Source organism: Haliotis asinina, chromosome 7 (assembly GCF_037392515.1).
Source record: "Haliotis asinina isolate JCU_RB_2024 chromosome 7, JCU_Hal_asi_v2, whole genome shotgun sequence".
In the NCBI taxonomy this organism is placed as follows: domain Eukaryota; kingdom Metazoa; phylum Mollusca; class Gastropoda; order Lepetellida; family Haliotidae; genus Haliotis; species Haliotis asinina.
Window position 1 is genome coordinate 60551452 of NC_090286.1, and position 22181 is coordinate 60573632.

Sequence of the window (22181 nt, forward strand, 5' to 3'; positions counted from 1 at the left end):
TGGCAATCTAAAGCCTATTTTTATATTGTATTGTCCTCTATGGTTGATCTGTTTTAGATCTAATTACTAGTTAGTATTCTCTGTGATATTCTAGTTGGTTTTACTGTCCTTCGTTGACAGGATTTTTATAACGTGCCATTAATTAATATGTAGTTTTGTCATTAATCACTCTCGTCACGACATGGCTGGAATATTGCCGATGTGACGATAAATCTTAACTCACTCACTCAAACCACGGACTATTAAGGCTATTTTTAGTAATTGCTGGTGAGTTTCAGGAAAGTTGTCGCTGTTTTTAACAATGTTTTATTTCACTCAAACCTAACGAAAATTGAATAACTTGCTTCACTGCATGTTTCAACATGTCGCATAAAATACCCATTAAGTACACAAACGTTGCGTGTCTATATAGTGTCTCTCTGTCTGTGTGTGTGTGTGTGTGTGTGTGTGTGTGTGTGTGTGTGTGTGTCGTCCATCAGAGGACAGAAATTACCCTCCACTTCCACTAATCCACACCTCTAGTCATATAACTTCCTGTGCCCTCCAGACATATATTACGTGCACTGAATATACTGCAGGGCTATAATTGCACCTCATTTACATTATAGCATGTCACAACTACTTATATATATTCCTGCTACGTGCGTGGTATGGCAGTGTAATCTGTTTTATTGTGCGCATACAGATCTGTTTCAGAATTTACACGTTCAGCAACTGGAACCACCCTTGTACAAGCAGAAAGGTAAGCTGGTATACCAGTATTGTTTCAGCCCAACTGGAGTAGGGTGAGGTGAGACAAATGACAAATCATATCTTTGTTCCTTACCTCTTGGGCCACCTGATGAAACGTAGAATATACCCCGAAACCTTATATCACAGAAGTTGACATCCATAAATTCTCACCTTATTGTGAATCACGTCTACATGTAAGTGAAACACTTTGTTCCTTGGTTTGCCTGGAATTTCATTTGCACTAAGTCATCATTTTCCCTCTGAACTTCCAAATCATTTCTGGAGACAGAACAGTGGTAATGACAGGGTCTCTAGTCTAGAAATGCCATTATTTATTGCTCCAGGTATATTAGGAAAGAGTAAACGAGTTCGTATCTCGTGTTACATGTTAGAAATAATGCACAAATGCCGTTTGTTTTCACATCTACGCACTGTTATGTTTTAGATTACACACAATGTTGTATTTAATGTCTTCTATAGGAATGATACTCAGTATTGTCGTTAGCCAATGTTGTTAATTTTGTTATATTAGAAAACAGACACAGCAGCACTCCGAATAAGGTAAGCGTCATTACTTTAAAGTCACCTCTTCTTTGGACATTGTCTTTAATTTCTCATTCCTCTCCATTTCTCTAATGTACTTCTGGGTAATGCAAGTACACAAAGGGTACCTTCTTTAAAGCAGTGTTTTCACTTTCATCACTGAGAGACAGTGAAACCACCTACCCAGTGGTGAATTCTGTTTTCTGTTTCAACCATGAAGATCTTTTTAGCTTAAATTCTCCTTAATTATAGGTTGTTAAAATATTCATGGTTACACAAACTGCATCAATTTGTTTGGTTTATACACACACTGCATACAAGTACCACACCATTTCGTAGCTTAGCGTTTTATGCTCAAAGAAAAGAATACGGTTCTTTTTATTTTCAAGTGTGCCACAGAAAAGTCAAGATTCTGGATTATCATGTCAAAGGTCTTTCATTTTCACTCTGATTGATTTCTGGATCAATATTCAAATTCTTGGTACTGTAGGCATATGACCTACTTATCAGCTCCCTTGGTTTGTGTGTAGAGTATGTATATATATATATGAGTATATAAACATTACATATATTGACGTGTCTTCATAGACGATCGTGCTGTACAAGACATTAATACGAGGGTGTTTTCATCCTATTGCTGCCTCTGTACGAATAATTTGTTCACAGCGTGGATGGAGTCTCACACGTTTGGGAAATGGGACTACGCAGTGTTTGGAGTCATGGTGGGAGTCACAGTGAGCATTGGTATATACCATGCTATAGTCGGCAGACATGGTAGGCTGGACGAGTACCTTCTGGCTGGAAGAAAAATGAGCTACTTCCCCGTCGCGATGTCTTTACTGGCGACACTGACATCGACCCTTACCATAATAGGAGCATCAGCAGAAGCATATAACAATGGCATCATGTATATTCTCAGTTTCATAGCGATCTCCACTGGAAAGCTTCTGGAAATGTACCTGCTCCTCGATCTTCTGAAGAGGCTGAACATATCGAGCCCATTTCAGGTATTGATTCACATTATAAATGGCCTTGAAGAATCAATAGACACTTAATACTGTAGTGTGTACACCAATAATTTTCATTATATTTCCAACTCATTTCCCTACTGTATACTGGCTTCAACTATTTGAATGTTGTTTTGATCAAAGATTAGCTGGACGTATTATGATGAGAATGTCAAACAGGCTCTGAGCATATAGCCCTTTATCTTCAAAGCAGATATAAATGTAATGACCGAGTGTCTGGCTGGTTATTCTCTACCCTATCCACAATTACGTTTGCTTTAGGCCTTGTCTGGGGTCCTGCTTTCTTCGAAATTCAGTAATTCAACGCGATTCTTTAGGGGTAACACTAAATATGTCACACGACATTTTCACGACACATAGAACTGTGTGAAACTGCTTATGAAACAATTAGTGTTTCCGGGTCAAATAGCTTAATGAGGAAGGAAAATACTCCAGGCCGTGTCCGTTGAAGCGTCATACTTACAAAAAAGTTCCACTGGAATATTCCGTCAGGATATTACTTCTCTTGCAAAGAATCTCCTGGGGGCAATGAACTGTCTTTTACCATTAAATAAAGGGTTTATTTGTATCACTTAAACCTTCATCAAAAAAACTGAAAAACGTATGGTTGTTACCTTCAATTCATTAGGGCACCGTGTCTCTAGCCTATTGTAATCGTTCCGAGTATTATTCTGATTCACCGATTAAGATAGATATGTAGCAGAGAGTTTTGGGGTGATCACAGTCAGGCCACAAGAGAGTTAAAACAGTGAAGTAATGGTGTTTGGACACAAGGGAACAGTTTCCAATACTGGTTTCGAATGCCATCATGCCCTGGAGCTGTATTAGATTTGGATTTTTTAATGACACTTTTCAGGCAATCTGGTGAGATGTAACAGACAAACGGCCTAGTTACTTTTTCATGCATTGCATGGTCATAATCACTGACCCATGGTGCCTCCAGGTTATCGTTGCTGGGTACAGACCACAGCTGTTTCCAGAACCTTTCACTGCATCCATGAGAGGAAGTTTATGATGCTCACCATCACCACTCGTTTTAAGTTGCCTATAGAATTGTTTTTCATTGCTTCTAAAAAGTTTATTTTGTTTAATGAATTTGATTTTCTTTTCCCATTTTTCTTTCTTTTAGTTCAAACTTTTAGTTTTTTCTTAAGGGAATCGACAATTTGGAGAAGTACCTTTTCTTTTGTTGTCTTGTTCTGTAATTTTCTTTTTCTTCAAATTGCCTTTTGTCGTTAAGACATGGAATTCCGTGATGATCTTAATTTCAGGCACAGCTCTATCCAGGAAATTAGTTCTCTTGTTTCTGTTAGGGTTACTTGAAACCAGGTTTTCTTTGTTTTATTGTTAGTAATAAAGTGTTAGTGATTTTTCTTTGGAAACTGTGTGAAGTTCCTCCAAGGTTCGAGTGGCAGCATAGACACAACAATTAACTTCATGTAATGAACATTCCACAGAAATTTTCATAGAAATAATGTCATTGAATCAATCAATTTCATTTTTGGGAAAAGATATATTTGTTTGTTTGATTGGCCTCCGTTTCTCCAAAAGTAGAGCAGATAAATAGAGTGAAACAAAATATACACAGGGTTTTCGGAGAGATCACCAAATGAGGAAGAGGAAGAATGAGGGTCCAAAAGTTCGGGGCCAGTTGACTCTACTTTGTTTAAGGAAGAGGAAAGAGGTTCACGCTGACGTCCACAAGTTTTTGGTCTGCTGCCACTTGAGCATTTTGATGGGCACCAGTTGAGGGTTGAACTGGCTCACGGGGCATAAGATGTTTAAGCCGCCGGAGTTGGTCGTCACGTAAGCATACGTGGGTATGGCATTGTCTCAATGAAGCTTCAGCGGCATGCCATTGGTGCGTGGATTATCAGGCCATCCAGCCGCCATCGCACACTCTAGTAGTGTAGATTTGAGATGTTTTGACCAAGATATTCTTGGTTGGGCTCTGTGCCTTCCCCTGGGGCAAGTCCCATCTCCAGTATGGTTGGGCTGTGGAGTTGAAAGATGGTTTACTACTTGTCTGTGTGTAACCCAGTGAAAACCAGCTTCATGAGATCAGCCCTAACCGGGTGATGTACGTTTGGTTCAGGGAATATAATTCCCCTATCTAGTCCAACCGTGAAGAGGCGTACATCATCAGGCTGTTATTATTATTATGTTTTACAGATTTTTATAGATATGCAGCAGAGAGGGTTTGGGTGATTCTGGCACAGTCAGGCTGGTAAGGCTCATCATCAGCTCAGGGCCCTTGCCCCCTCTACATGCAGCCTAGACAGCAAATGGGACTCCCAGCAAACACTGCCTAATCGAACCTACAAGAACAAGAGAATATGAAGGCTACCCAACACTGCAGCCCTCTGCATTACCCTGATTGTCAGAATGGCTGTGCTCCCAGTGGAGAACCTGGGCACTCTTGGCACAGATCAGGAGGTACCAAACCAAGGGCACCAAGAACAATGGGGAGCCTGATGACAGTGTACTTGTGATGCAAGTGTGACATTTCAAAGGCAAGGTCTGCATATTTATCATGCTTTTCCTGAATCCTGCCAATCACGTTGCTGTCAAAAGGGACAGAAAATTCAATGATGTCAATGGACAGTCTCTGTGAATACATTGCATAGTCGACATTTCATGTTCATGTTACGGTTAAGAATGTGCCTTGACAAAAGTTGTAAGAAAACCCCCGTGAACCAGCAAAACATAACAAAGACAAGTCTAAAACATTCAAATTTTGTATTAAGGCAAAGAGAGCAAGTTATACAAAGTCACAAGTCAGTTTCACAATATCGATTTCACATACAATTTAAGTGAGACAAAATCTAAGGCAATGGGTCACAAAATATAATATAGCAAACTCACTGAAGTCTTAGTGCGAGAGAAAAACAGTTATGCAAAATGTAACACAGCAAGCAGTCTGACAGTAGCTAATATCGATTCAGGCATTGACGGATTTGTTGGCGATGTAAACTCCAGTAAATGTCCGTCTCTCAACACAGCAACCTGCCTATTTATATATATTCACTCATTTCCCGAAAGTTTGAGAAAATGCGACCATCGCCACTCACATGGACTGGTTCCAGAACAGTCTCCCAGAAGTAAACAAATAAAAAGTCAAGGACAGATAATTTCTCGAAAATCTGTTGCCAGAATCCTAGGATAATTTCTTTGGTGCTTGTCCAATTTCTTTAAAAATTAACAAACTGTATGTTCAATTCCTCAATCATCCTCTTGCACCTGCACCTCAGGACAGCACCTGCAACAACATCACTTGTATGACTTTGACTTTTTCAAATGCAGTCTGACAACTGCTATCCCCCTGAAATTTAACCTTTTTCCCGAAAAGGTTAGTAAGTGGAAATACAACATCTGAGAAGTTTTCACAAAACTTTCTGTAATAGCCAGCCATACCCAAGCATCTCATGAGTTCTTTCTTAGATTGAGGTACTGGAAAATGTACAATCGCTTCAACTTTAGCATGAACTGGTTGTAGATGGCCGTGCCCTACAACATGCCCTAAAAATTCAACTTGTGCCTTCCCGAAATCATACTTGGGGAGATTCACAGTTAACTGTGCCTCAGACAGTCTTTTGAAGAAAGCACAAGAAGTTTTCAGATGGTCATCCCACTTCATGTCATAATCGATGACATCATTCATGTAAGCCTTGACACGATCAAGGCCTGAAGTGACATTGTTGACGAGTCTCTGGAACGTCACTAGTGCGTTCTTCAGACCAAACGGCATCACCTTGTATTGATACAGTCCATCTGGTGTAGGGAATGCCAATATTTCCTTTGCACGGTCTGTGAGTGGAATCTGCCAGAAGCCCTTCGGTAACTCAAACTTACTTATATATTTAGCTTGACCAATACGATCAATGCAATCGTCCACTCTTGGAATAGGATACAAATCTGTTCATGAGAGCGCATTGACAGCTTTCATGTCAGCACAGCAGCACCAACCACCTCCACCCCTCGGCACAAGACCACATGGTGAACTCCACGGAGTGTTACTAGGTTCAATAATGACATTGTACAGCATGTATTTAACCTCTTTCTGCAGAATTTCACGTTCCATGGGATTCATCCGATATGGATGTTATTTTACAGGCATCTATATCATGGCTAACAACATCAATTCGGCAAGGCACTTCAGGAAATAAATGAGAGAACTCATGAATCAAATCTGACATTTGAACTTTCTGCTCAGTGGATAAATGTGATACTTTCTCATCAAGGTGAGCTAACAGAATTTCTCAACTTCGGTGAAACATTGTCACAAAGATCTTCAAACTTCATATTGCTAACACAATCATCAATGTTGTCAACATTTTCACAGTTGTCTTTAGTACAATCAATAACTGGGGACAATTGACCTGTTTGGTTTCTAACCTGTCATGATATTTCTTTATCATGTTCACATGACACAATCTCTTTTGTTTACAACACCCTCAACCTAATCTTTCTCTGTCTCAAAACAATAAGTCTTGATCACATTCTTCAACGTTTGATGAAACCTTTCTAAAGCTCCCTGTGACTCTGGATGGTAGGCACTAGACTTAACTTGCTTAATACCTAACTGGTACATAGCTTGTTGAAACACCACAGACATAAACTTCTGAGCCCTGATCAGACTGAACAACATCTGGCAAACCAACTAGGGTGAAAAACTTGATCAAAGCCTTGGCAATCACAGGAGCAACAATCCTACGAAGCACACATGATTGTGAGTAAATACTGATTACCAGACATAGTCTCAGGTAGTGGACTAACACAATCAATAATAACTCTACGGAAACGGTCCTCAAAAGCCAGTATTTGTTTTAAGGGAGCAGAAGGAATTTTCTCATTTGGTTTTGCAACAATTTGGCTTGTATGACAGGTCAAACAAAATTCAGCCACATCTTGTCTCAAACTGGGCCAAAAGAAATGTGCTAAAATTTTCTCACAAGTTTTGTTTATACCCAAATGACGTGCCATGGGACTTTTCATGTGCCAATGAAAGTCCATGTTTTTGAAATAATTAGTACCACAATTTGATGGAACAATTTCCATTCATCCTCCGCAGGTACATCCGGCGACCTATATTTCCTCATCAGAACACCATCCTTGTAGTAATAACAAACTGGGACCTTGCTAAACTCCTCAAAAGAAACAGCCTTACTAGCCAACTTCTGCACTTCAACATCCTCAGCCTGTGCACTAATAAGCTGCTCTCTGGAAAGACTGTGTTCACCACCTCACAACCTATCTAACTTATCAAGAAGTCCTGAAGAGCTACTACTCTTGAAGATAAGTCATCCGTCTCTACCTCACACAAAAAATGATCCATGAATGTACCTGACAAATCATAAATGGTATCATACTGCAAAGAAGTCTTGGAAGAAATGCCTTTCAACATTGAACAAGTCACTGCACAAAAAGGAAAAATACCCGGAAATTCATCCTCTAACTTTTCTGTTCTAACTGAATCTCCGGTGAAACAGTGACATTTGGATCAGCACCAATTTTGGCCCCTATATGATCATTACCAATCAACAAATTGACACCGGGAACTGGGAGAGAGTCAAGGACAAACTTTCACCTCACCTGAAATCATATCTGAAGTCAAATTCACAAAATGGAGAGGAGCAGAAGAATTGTTACCTATACCCGGAAGCAAAACATCAAAGTTAGGTGACGACTCAGCTGAAAAAGGCAAAACATCATTCAAAATCAGAGATTGAAGAGCTCCAGTATCCCTCAAGATAATAACGGGCCATGGGGTAGAATTATCTCCCATGAGTGACACAGAACCCTTAGAAACAACGGTAAAATCTCCTTCCAAACTACAGAATCTGGAGACTTACTCTCACAAGCAAAACTCTTCTCAGAACCACCTGAAAACTGAGCAAAGACAAGTCAAACATTCAAATGTTTTATTAAGGGATAGAGAGCAAGTTATTCATAGTCACAAGTCAGTTTCATAATATCGATTTCACATACAATTTAAGTGAGACAAAATCTAAGGCAATGAGTCACAAAATATAATACAGCAAACTCACTGAAGTCTTAGTGCGAGAGAAGTCTCACTCACCGAAGTCTTAGTTATGCAGAATGTAACACAGCAAGCAGTCTGACAGGGGCTAATGTTGATTCAGGCGTTGACGGATTTGTTGGCAATGTAAACTCCAGTGAATGTCCATCTCTGAACACGGCAAGCAGCCTTTTTGTATATATTCACTCATTTCCCGAAAGTTCGACCAAATGCAAATGTCACGTGGACAGCTCCCAGAACAGTGTCCTGGAAAATAAAATAAGTAAAAAGCCAAGGGCAGATAATTTCCGGAAAACCTGTTGCCAAAATCCTAAAAATGCTGACCATCTATTATACGAAGTAGTTTAAACTATGGTGGTGCTGGACCAGGTCAAGCAAATAAGTAATTAATATCAATAATATAGATCTGAACCCCCATTACAAACACCAAAACCAAAATGACACAACCCGTCTTCCTTTCACACAGAGGAAGCAACTGTGAGCCTCTATTCCCTTTACTACACACATGTCTAAATGGGAAATCGATCGATAACTGGGTCACAGCACTGTGCTGTGTCGTGTCGGCTGAGAGGAAAAACATAAAGGGTGTGTGTCTGTGTAACCATATCAGTAAACATGTGCTTTGTTATTCGAAATCTGCCTGCACTTCCTTTAATGTTTCCTTCTTTGTCTACAGCAGGATACAGCCCCCTTCTGTTTGTCTATAACATAGTTTTAAATTAGTTTTTAATTATATGTCATTTAATTTTTAATTGATAAATTTAAGCTTATGAGGTTTACTTTATCAGATATGTATATATGTTTTAAATTTAAAGATCGGGAACATTCAACGTTAAAACCATGGAGGCTCGTTGATAGTGGGTGTAGCCTTTTCTTATTATGATTCAGCAAGTTATATTCTCATGTCTTTTTTCCAAAGATATTAAACTACCATTTAAAAAATCCATTGGATTGGTGGGACTCTTTGTGACATTACATCTATAATGAATGGTGTGTCAGGTTTTATACCATAATCTTTATCTAGAAAATAATCTGGTTGGTAATCGTATAATTTAATATCTAACCTAGTTACAAAGTTGAATGGTGCTAACGTTGTATGGCATTGTTTATGTGATACTTTAGAAAAGAGTTTCCAATAGTTTTTCTGGTAATGCCTCATGTATGAACTTCATACCAATAAAATTGACGTGCTCAGTCAGGAAAATCTTGTTTAGAGATATAGTGTCTTCCACTGTCACTGTGACACCTTGCAGACTGGTGTGTGTGTCACCTCCAACCGGCATGTAAATTGAGCAAATGTTATCCTTGTGTCTTTCAGCCCACCAGAGTTTGATTCCTTTAACGATCTCAATATTGGTCTGCTGTGGTTCCCTTTGGAAGACTTGCATGGCCTACGTGGTACCATCCACTAGGTTTTCTAGGAGGGTAGTCACACCATCGAATTCAGACACCAACTGTAAGACTGCGTTATCCCCAGGTTTACACAACAGCATATAGGCTGGTCGATTCGAGATTGGTGTGATGATTACACTGCGTCTTTATGATGGGACGTAATCCACGTGAACGATTCCATTGTTTACGAATTTATTTATGTAGTTGTCTTTGTTTTCTATGAAAACGTATGGTGAAAATAGTGCTGTGTTGAGAAGCCAGTTGATTTGAGCTGGTAGCATCGTCCACTTGTCATCGTCAGTGCGTATTAGATGATATGGTTTGTTTTGTTGAAGGATTGTAGGCCTATCAAAGTCTTCTAAATAAAACAATTTACCACCGAATGATGGGTGTATTAACCATTCATCAGCATCACGAACTATATCATATGTGTTGATGTCAGATCCTAATGTATCTAGGTTAAAGTTACCAACAGAAGCGGCGGCAACTTCAACGCGTCTGTAAATGTTGTTTACAAGCTTAAAAGCGTATATTTCACAATCTATTCCTGTGTCATCAAACCCTCTAGCATCACCTAAATCTGACAAACTTGTATTAACCCATCTTTCTATTCGCATTCCTGGTCCTTGATTACTAGCCATTTTGTAAGTGTAATGTTTGATTAGGTACCCTATATTTTCAGTATTATTTCTTGTATCTAGAATTGATACTTTTATTTCGGGAATATTACCACTTGTTAATTTTTTATACTGACGAGATGAAAAAGACCCTCGTTGCATTCTCTCCTAACTGGGACGGCCCTCAACAACGTGAAAGGACGCCCACTTTGTATGTTATCCATTGTGCTAAGCTGGTCGAGATGAACCCATAACTCGTGGTATGGAATTAGATCTGGTAATTTCAAACCAATGATTTTTGTGCCAGGGGTTATTTCCTGTGAGTAGTCAGTCGATGTAAATCCTATCATTCTTGTCAACGGTTCACTGAGTCTCAGGTTGTGTGATCCATTGGAGTTGTCTAACACCAATGATCCTTTTGAGTCACTTATTATATGTTTTGCTCCCAATTCTTTAAAAAAAATTCGTCTTTGAGAGAGCACACACTGTAGTAACCATTGGGTATGTAGAACCTTTTTTGAAGACCAGATGATTTTTTCTGGTTTTGATGTTTGTCCATTGCGGGTAGTAGGTGATATCGTATAGTGCTATTTCGAGTTTCCCAGACGTGTTATCATTGGCATGCATAAGTTGAATGGGCTCACCATTCGTTACATCCGGAAGCGTAATGTACATATTATAATATAAATCATATATAATAATAATGTGTATAAACAAGAAGTACACAATACAAAAAACGACAGCATAAATGCCTCTGACTTCACACACATGAAAATTGTGGTGTCTTGTGGGGACTTGAAGTCAGCCGTCCGCAGGACCAACCCACAACCAGTTGTCCGCAGGACCTCCCATTTTATAGCCAGATTCATAGATGTGTTTGAACATTATGGGTTTTCTGTCACGAATGTGAATACGGTACACACATGGTTTAACAACGCGATGCAGTTCTGGCACAATCAATTCGACGACTGGATGCAGCTTGACGTTGACAGACACTAGGCGGGATGAACTAAGTAAATTTGTGTTTACGTTTCACGTGTACTATCATATCAGACGTATTATCAAAGAAATAAGCGCACCAATACCACAAGATAGGGCATGGAATGCAATAAACAATCCGTACCATACACGGGCATACGAACGAGTTTGGTGTTGTAATGAGTCCTAATATGGACTGGCATTTGCAGGGGCCAAATCATGGATTAGGAATTCCTATTGTTCACAATCAGTCTCTGGCTGAAGCCATCTACGACGTGGTTAAAAAATGGGGTTACAAGTCGTATCACTACTTTAACTTATTAAGGCCGAGAGACGCATATGTACGGCAAATAAATTAGCTTCTCACAGCGAGAACCGCGTATTGGGGGTGATAAAAAGCACCTCTTATTCAGTGAGAGACTCGCGCTTTCTGTTTTAAATACGTACTGTACCTACTATTTCAATCAATTCAGCAGTAATGATCAAAGATTAGCGTTTCTTATGAGAGGTTACTTTCTGTGTTAATCAGGAGAACTATTAATGTGTTTTGATAACAATTGCATGGAATGTCAGGGGCTTATACAGGCAAATGAACACATGTCTGCGAGAAAGGGGATTATGAGATGTTGTTACAGGAGGTAAGTGTTTGTTATTCATCATTGGGAGTGAATACTAAGATACTATTGTTACAAAACCTTCTTCTAAATTAAATCATTCATTCATTCGTTGTAATAGTTCATATAATGAATCATAGACATCAATAGCAATACTGTATTACACCCATGTTCGTGTAGATTTGAAATAGACCGAGTTACTACTTTAGACCAAACTCATTTGCGACTATTAATTTTTAAAGTTGACAATAATACATAATCGAATATGAAGTGATAACTCTTGCATCTACTCATAATATGCATATATAGTGCACAAAAACCATACATAGGTAACTGGGGCATTTTGTTCAAGCTGTTTCATGTTGATTTGAAATGTGATTTTCCAATGCAATTTACATAAGCATCGTGTAAGAAACGTTTGTATTTGATCTCTGTAATTATCTTATCCAGCCTAATGATCACGTGTATAAGATCCATCGTCAATAAAAGCAGGATAGGATATCAGTTACGGAATTGATGCGTATAATCATTCAATCAGACAACACTAAATGAGATATATGAACACCTCTTTCAACCTCAAAATAACAGCCTCTGGCCGAATGCATGTCCAGGTAAAGTTTTGTCCCGTGACAAGTGTAAAACAAACTAATGTGCTGTGACATCATTGGACAACCTGTTTTGTGGAGTCACGCCCATTGTCAATCTACTGAACCTCATTTGCTTTCAAAACAAATATAAGTATGCCCATCTTCATAAATATTTGGGGAGATTCAACTACAAGTGTATACATCAGAATAAATCGGTATCGTGTAACTTTTTTAAATTCTATAATACATGTATTTGAATTATGATAGTTATTCGTAGCAATGTGCAGATTATATTGAAATGTTCAGCAAGCCATTATGTTTGATGTACGAGTAGTCCATGTAGTTCCGTGATGCGACGCTTCATATCATCGTCTTCCGTTTCGCCGAATTTGGTTTTGTCATGAGCGATGTGCTCGTCGAATTCGTTCAGTTTTCCCATGTTGTTCACGAGTTCACTGTGTACACGTTTCACGGCTTCGTCTGGACCGTACAGTTTCCTTACTGGAAATTCAAACACAGGCAATGGTTTATCCCAGTATTTACTCATTAGTTTCTCAGAGCTGTGTGGGGGATACGCCACATCCCCATACTGCAGTATCTGGTAGTTTGCAGATCTTGAACGACCTCTGTGGGAATTTTGGGTTTTGCACCACCATAATTATGCATGTTTAGTTTGTCACGGATAAAATCAGTACCATAACGACTGGCTAGAGTTGACAAGGCGAGTGGTTTTCTAGTGCACTTTTTCATGATGTCAACTTCAGGGTTATCCTCAAGATGCAGAGTGCCATAATCATCTAGAGTAAACTTTGAATAGTCTTGGTATGATGGCTCGATGTAGTTTTTATCTATTTTTAGTTCTTCCTAATAATCGTCTACTACTGTATTCAAAAGTTGCTCGCTCAATGGTGAACTAGTGAACGAATTTTCATCATCGTAATCAGTGTCGACTTCTAGTCAGCTGTCCGCAGAACAGCCCAAGCATGATAGACCAGAACCAAATATTGCCAGTTAGATTCCCAAACTTCGGTGAAAACGACGTCATAGTAGCAGGGACGTCACTGTTGGTGTTTAACATCAAGTTGACCTCAGACAACGACAAACGAGAGCTTGTGAATAATGTGGCTCGTGCTAAAATCAAGAAGACCACCATAAAAATTAGTGGCAACGATGTGCTTAGCATAGACGGCAGCGATATATATTACTGTTACACAGACCTGTGGGAAAGTGAGGGAGAAGGAGAAAACAATGCATACCATGAAATCGGCAGCAGAAAATCGAATAGGTTACATACAGGTACACCTTCACACCAGAAGAGACATCCAAACTATCACATAGCAAAAAAGCAATCGCTGAAGCGTATGGGAACAGGTTTTGTATCCCGCTTGACATCGAGTTGTTAACGCACGCACCATTTTACCAAGCTGCATTGGGTGACAGGCTGGAATACGAACTCTCGTTCAATGATTACAGCAAAGTTGTGCATACGCCAAACGGTGATGAAGGTGGTTACAAGATCGAAAACATCTCCTTGGAGTTCGACATGGTGACTAATCGCGATCTTGCCAGGCAGATTTGAAATTCCTACTCAGGAAAAATGACCATCCTCTACAATAGGATACTGCGGCACAGAATGATTCAATGTGACAAGAGCATTACAATTTAGAATATCAATTTGAACATACCTGCACGATCGATGTAAGGAATATTAATCATACCTGTGGAGGAATATAGTGCATTCGAAAGAGACAGTGAGAAATTGTACAATCCATAGAGGGAGTGCCTAATCAGTTACTTAGCCATGGAATGAGAGCCCACCAGCAGTGGCAAGAAATTCGGAAACTACCAGCAATAAAACGAAACTCAGTAGTCGACAACGTGGTCAGTGAATTGGATCTATACTCTGTGAATATTGGTGATTACCTAACCAGAAAGTACACATTGTTGTTGGATATGAGATCAACGGTTGATAACAGTCTACACGGTAGTGGGCGTCGCATTGAAAATGGAAGCGAGGGGATAACCATTCAAATAACGTAGAAGGCTCAAAGAGCTGGGAAATTGAAATTGTATTTATATGTAATTATGGATGCGCAACTTAATATAGACAATGGGAGATTTGTGCAAGCCATCTACTAGTGGGGGGGTGGGGCCCGTTGGACAAAGCCCCACACCCCATACAAAAAATAAGTACACTGCGCTATTATATGCGGGCAGACGGGTTGTGGTAAGACCGTTTTTGTATTGGATTTGTTGGAAGGATATTATAGGGAAGTATTTGATAAAATCGTTATATTGTGCCCTACTATAAACATGAAAAAACGTATAAGGAAAGAGATTGGGTTATGACTGACCTGGACGTACACAGAGTCGACCCAGTGACATGCCTACAAGAGTATTTAACACGGTTTCACAACAAATTTAAAGGAATATTGAATGTTGTTCATCTTTGATGATTTCAGCGCTAACAGAGAAATAGCAAAAACGAGAGACATGCTTTTCGCCTTCTCTGGCCGGCACGCGAAACAGAGCATATGGGTGCTGACGCAGAAATTCAACTTGGTGTTGAAAGACTTGAGAGAGCAGACGTGTTGGGTGACATTATTTCACTGCAAGGACAGAGATTCATTCGAAGAGTGTTTGAGTGAGAACGATGTGATGAGTAAACCTGAGCGGGAATGGGTTAAAGAACAGCTCACTGAAACTAAACATGCCAAGCTCGTGTTGAAAGCCAACCAACCAGTGGAGTGGGATGCATGGGGGAGTCCTGTGGACAGCCGACTACAAGTCCCCCCACACACCAGATGTCTTAGTAATTTTTAGTAAATGTTAGTAATGACCTGCAGTCGGCTTAGTTATTTTTAGTATGTTTTAGTAATTAATTCGTAGTAGATTAGCAATGGCCTGCGGTCCCATTGTTTTTTGAAGTTCTAGTCGTGTGTAAGCTAACCTTTATCTCTATGTGTTTAGCGTATGTTGCATATAATTTTTTAAAAATAAAAACTATAGTATTATATTATAAAATGGAGGCAGATGAATTACTAGAGCAGTTGTTGGTTCCAGAGGATAACAAGCATGATAGACTGATAACGCTAGTAGTGGGTGGTAATGAAAAGCAATATTTAGGTTACAACATAACTGCTGATAAGATTCAGAAAATGTCGGACAAAGAAATCAATAAATTATATGCTAGGTACCAGGCACAACTAGGGGCTGAGATGACAAAAGTCATAGGTTCTACTATTACCCAGATTTACACTGGCATAGCGTCGCACTTTTTACCGATCCCACCTGAACGTCATCTCTGTTTGTGGGAGGACCTAGAGAAGGACCCGTTTATTGATAATGCCTTGAGCTATATAAGTTGTGCTCTATACCACAAATACGGCATGTATCTGGACCCGATGACGACAGCGATTATCATGGCAAAGCATTGTAAATTTAATAAAGCAAATAATAACAATAATAATATACAAGATGGATGCTGTGGACAGCTTAGTGGTGGGGACACCCCACACCCCAGTGGAGTGCCAGACGGACAGCTCAGTTGACAGCCAACTGGTGGGGACAACGGAGGACAGACGGGTGGGGAAACCCCACAACCGAGCCGACTGCAGGTCCATGTGACACAAGTTACCAAGAAGAAGAATCCAAAAAGAGCTGGTAGAAAAAATGCCTTGCTAAACAAAATAATTACATGTGGGGTCCTGCGGACAAGCGACTGCAAGTCCCCACATGGATAGCCGTTGGTGGTGTAATAGCCACTGCTGTTTCATTATATACCCCCAGTAGGCAGCAGACAGCAAGTCACCCATATAGACAGCGGAGAGACGACAGCAAGTCTCCCTATTGGGGATATGGGGTCCTATGGACAGCCGACTGCAAGTGAGCCCATTGATCCTCATATTATGTTATAATTAAAATTATATCTCATATTATATATTATGTCTGAGGGTAAAACGTTTGTTAATGACACGCACCACACATTGGTGGTTTCTGGGTTGGCAGTAGGGTACGCTCGGTTGACTAAAATGATTATTAAACAACCGACTATAAAGCTCGACTTTGACATGCAAGACATGTTTATGCTTACTATGAACATTGGTATGGCGATGGCCACCAAGGACGTACTGGTAAAGCAAGGTATTATACCTAAAATATTTTGAAGCAATATAAAACATCGCCTCTGTAGCAATGATGGTTGGTGGGGCTGTCATGAATACAGTGGCATTTTCCAGGAGTAATTTCCTGTTTTCACAATTGAGAGAGTCAAACGAGGTGGATAGAAAGCAACACAATATAGCAACAGGGAAACTACATGCTGCACAGGCTGAATACGCTAAGAGGTGTTTGAATATATTAGATTTTATCAATAATCAGCTCCAGCGCGAAAATCATGCCGGTAGATTGTTCACAGACGTCGAGGAAGCTAAGAAAGAATACTACATATTAACAGGTAAGAAACTGGAACCATTAAATGAACCAACCATGACACAGTATTACACTCCTTCAGAGGGTCACAAAGATAGTGAATTGATCTTCATCATACTTGGTTTAGCGGTGACAGTGTTAATAATTGTGAAACAATTAGACTAATCACACATATTAGTATATCACAAAATGAGACACGTTTGCGACTGGGTACTTTTGGGGAAAACGGACATTTGTGGTAAAATGAGCCACAGCCAGGGTTACTGTTCTTATCACCGTAAAGATAGTATCAATTACACATTTTCCGTGTGTGGTATAGGGTGGGAAGGTCATTATCATTTATTCCAAGAGCATGGTGCAGATAGAAAGCGGTTTCAGCTTATTTACAAGGAAAAAAAGGACTACATCAAAGAATGTAAACGCCTTTTTAAGATCAGAGGTATGTACGTGAGGTAATTCCTCACGTACGAATCCTCTACTCGGCCCATTTACAAGGAAGTACAGGTTAGGCTCCCCATCTCTAACATCCACTCGATCGATATTATATGTTTTCATAGACCAGATAGGATGAGTAGCACAATTACGAGTGTCTCCCTCGTATTCACCAGGTTGATATAAATATCTAACGAGTGCGCGATCTGGAATCTTTTTTCGTCCCGTGGTGGGTCCTGCAGACGGCCTAGTGGGTGCTCCAGACAGAGATACAACAGATTTCATACGTATTGCTTCAAATGGTTTCTTATCGAGTGGCCTAGTTACTTCACGATTCACTGAGTCAACCACACGAGGAAGTCACACTACCCATCGCTATTAAGTTTTCGGCTTCCTTGTAGCGGCTGGCTACATCTACAATGGTTAGTGCATACTTGTAGGTTTTACCTCAAACCCTATCATGTGGAAGAAACAACAGGTTGGCCTGGTGAACCTGATTAGGGATATGAATACCGAATTTTCTCCTGGGTATATATCTAGATGGTGGTAAGTATACTTGTCATATAGTTTGTTTTTTAACCAGGCTTTGGCCTTTTCTTCTGAAACACATGCGCCTTTAGCTAATTTTTTAATGGCATCTGCCCCTTTCCAATATCCCCGCGGGCTGTAGTAAACTTTCTCCATTATGTATATGTATTTTTAAATATCTTTATGACCGTAAGCGTAGGTATTGACACGATCCGGGGCTATCCAGGGGTTTGTGTCCCGCGGTGATAGAGATGTTTTGTTTAATGTGAATCCGAATATCTTATGCCCGTCACTACAGAGTATGTTCATCTGGTGTTTCATAGTTTTCTTCTCAAATAGGGTCTGTTTGTATAGGGTGTGCTTAATATGTCTTCTCACCATATTCTTTTGCACACCCTTAGCCTTTCTTATTTCAGCGTTGTCTGCTTTCTTGATAGAATATATCTTAGGTCTCAACCCCACGTATTCAGCAATTGGTGTGCCAGCACGTATTCAGCAATTGGTGTGCCAGCACATTCATCTTTCATCCTGCCCCAAACTTTCTTATTGGTTTGACTGTGCATGGGGTGGCCTCTTGGTTAATCACTGGTATTGTATAGGTGGATATTGTTTTTCATATCCTCGTACACATCCTCTGTTTGAATCTCCATCAGTAGTGAATCAGTATCTGTATACAGTATCTGTATACACACAGACCTGCCGGTCGGGCAATTTCTTATCTGGAGGATCATACTGTTTCTTTAACTCGTTGTAGTAGAAGTCATACATCAGGTGTTTAGACAGGTCTAGAATACTCATGCCGACATAGACCGGTCGATTAAGTTTAATGTGGCTCTTTTTCATATGTATGGCCGCCAAATCATCATCAAATATAGCACTTCTATTGTATGCAGGATTCGCTATCAGTTTCCTGAGCTTGTTTTCCTCATTCGACCTGACTAGCTTCACACTGACACGTTTTCATAAATTCTTCATAGTTTTACCAAATTGTTGTAAATAGTTGTTCATGAGTTTGTACAGGTTTTTCTCAAAGTTGTTAGTGGCCAGCTTTCTCAAGTCCGTGTTCTCAAGTCCATGTTCCATCCATGGGCTTTGATTGAACTTAAGTATTCTGTGTATTTTAGTCAGCTTCATAGAGATTGATACAGTTGTAAGTTACGACAGTGAACTATATACTTTGTTTTATTCATCAAATTTGGTACCAGTTTTTCAATGGGGAATACTCTCATACCCCCAAGTAGGTTATGTTGGTACTCAGACATCCAGTCGGGATTAACCCTCAAACCTTCAGGTGCCAGGGGGTAACTTTTGTATGTTGTGTGCAATTCCTTTGGATATTCTAAGTCCACTTCAAGTATATAACCCTTATCAGAAATGGGGGATACCCCCACACCCCCAGTGTTTATCACAGATGGAAAATTACTCTCAGACACCCATTCAAACCCACCCATGGGTAGATATTGACTCATAGCCCAGCCGTACAGGTTGTTCGCATCGAGATAGAGTAGATGAGTTGAAGGTTTATTTGGGTTATAGCCTTTCACATACTTGTTGTTAGTTTCAGCAAAACGTTTAGATACCATAGAAATACCCCACGAAACCCTTTCTCAACAACAGCTGCATATCATAATCAGTGAATAATTCTAACTCCACACCTGTTTTCTTCAGTAAGGCATCCCACGACAGCCCAGGTGATGATTAATACCATGCCAGGTCCAACCCATATTGCTTTGAACACGTTTTTCTGAATATCTCAAACACATCTGCCAGCAACAACACATCTGTTTTCAAATATAAATCATGATAATCACCTAGCGTCTTACAGCCTAGTTGTTCCCATACATTTTTAGCATGTGCGTAATCGTCTTGTGAGACAGACGCGTCTGCCAACTTGCTGTAGAAGCGGTCAATGGGAGGTAACTCTGTCTCATTAACCCTAGACCAGTCATCCATGTATTCATACGGGTAAATACCCTTACGTAGCAGCAAGGCTCTAGTTTTCTCTTCTGTGTATCAATTAGTTATAGCCAAATTGTCTGGGTTATTAGCCTTTACCAAGCTGTCTTTAGACGACAACAGAAACTGAACACTATCAATGAATCTCAACCCATTTAGCGAAAAAGATATATATATCTCTCCTGTTGTTTAGGATACAGGATATCTTGCCTTCTACCTTTGAAATAGCCTTCATAATCAAGTGTGAATCATACCCTCGTAAATTGTGAAACACCACAGGAATATTAATAAGATTTGGGTTAATCTGTAGCTTCAGATTACACTCACTGTGAGCCGCAACTCTGTATTTCCGTGTCACGTGACAGTGGTCTCTCACTGAATCTCCAGTCAGAGGTTTACATCATACATTACAATGCATGCTTTTGTTATGGGCCTCCCTATCTGCTAGGGTCATATGCATTGGTGTTATGTTACACAATTTGTTCCTGATCTCTACTTTCTCATGCTGTAAATATTGGAGAAATTTCTCAGCCGCGTCTGGGCCTCTGTAAATGGCTGGAGGGTTAGTTTTACCATCACAACGAACAACCACATAACCAAAACCACATGCCTGGTGCTGTTGAACTTTCTGAGTATAACTTTTATCACGGGATTGGGCTACTGTATCAATTAGTTTAAAAATGGCTTCAAAGTCTACATAGCTAATGTATGGTACTGGCATCTGATTTTTGTGGTTGAAAAATTTCAAGATATTGTTTTCAGTCGGAGTATCTACACATATAACTGTGTCCCCAACACCTGGACAATCATCCCTGTGTGAATCAAATATATCCGCCCTAGAAAACCCATGAAGGCACCTTCCACAAAAGTGTTTCTTTCCCCCATGTTATGTTTGATCAAACACCAATCGACTGAAATGTTGTATAGTTGTGTAATGATATTTTTTACCCTTCTGCACTAGAAATAGATTAATCATTTGAAGGCCCTCCTGATTCAATAAAGGACTTACCCTGCGGATTATTAAGGTGTTACCCTCATTCCCATATATATTTATAGCTCAGTCTCGATTCTGTTTTTCTACTTTTGACCACTGAGAGATAGGGGTTGGTTCATCTATACCACTACAAAAATGACTTGGTTTCCAGAAACCTGGAAACCATCCGTAATGTGGGTAATTGCGGAATCCAGTTGGTTTCCATTCCTTGAAACTCACTAACTGAGTTTCCAACTAGATTCCATTTTGGAAATATGATTTTGGTATTTCTGTAAATGGAAACCAAAATGAAACTAAGTTCGGGGGTTTCTTGTTGGTTTCCATACCTGGAATTTGCAACTCTCAGATCTCACTAAATGGAAACCAACATAAAAGTAGAAAATGTGGTTTCATGTTGGTTTCCATTGCGCTGTTTTGAACTAAGTAACATAAAATGTTTAATTGTTTACCATCCTGACATCCAGTTGGTATCCATTCAGTAAAACTGGGTGACCTAGTTTCCAAATAGAATCCATAATGGATACTCTAAGCTCCGGTGATGGAAACTGACACGAAGCTATGGTCATGTGTTGGTTTCCATTCCTGACTGAAACTTAGCTTTCACGAGGTGTTATAATTCAATCTGAATGTGCCTGGGGAAGGAATAGTAGATTTGTATCATTGCTTAGTAAATTGTTGACGCATTATTCTGTGGATATCACAATATTAAATGTGGCTTCAAACTGATGATACAAGAACAAACTATACACATTTTCCTTCACATTCTTGTTTATTCGTAATGTAATGAAGCATCATATTCCAAGTACCATGCACACAATAACCGTACTAAACATGCAACTGGTGAAAGGACGAATGGCTATAAATGGCCTTTGCCCAGCTATGTGCGCGAGGCACACTTAGTTCCGTTTCTCCAGATTGGGATGAATGTGGCAAGTCCAGGTTTCGGTTGTCTGCTTTGTCCAATTGAGGATCAGACGCTTTCTTTATCTGAAAAGAAATAATAAAACAGTGATATCTATATACAAGACAAAAAATGAGTTGACTCTGCATAGAAACATTGCTCAAACTTTTATTATATATTAATTATAACTTATTGGATCATTGAGTTGTGTACGGGCTTGTATTCCTTTCAGTAAATATATTGTATAAAAATAAATAAAATTAAAGCCACTTTAGCAATAGCAATAGTTCAGATATATATTTATGCAGAATATACGTGAATTATACAATAAACTGAGGCAGTGCATAAAGTTTAGCGTTAAAAGCATTTATAGTTGGCATACTTTGACACTGAGTTCAAATACTTGAC

At 39.6% G+C, this 22181-nt stretch overlaps 1 pseudogene; it reads left to right on the forward strand.

The window, feature by feature from the left end:
* Positions 1–1262: 1262 nt before the first annotated feature.
* The window catches only part of LOC137291409 (sodium-coupled monocarboxylate transporter 2-like), a 72635-nt pseudogene continuing 51716 nt past the window's right edge, over positions 1263–22181 (forward strand).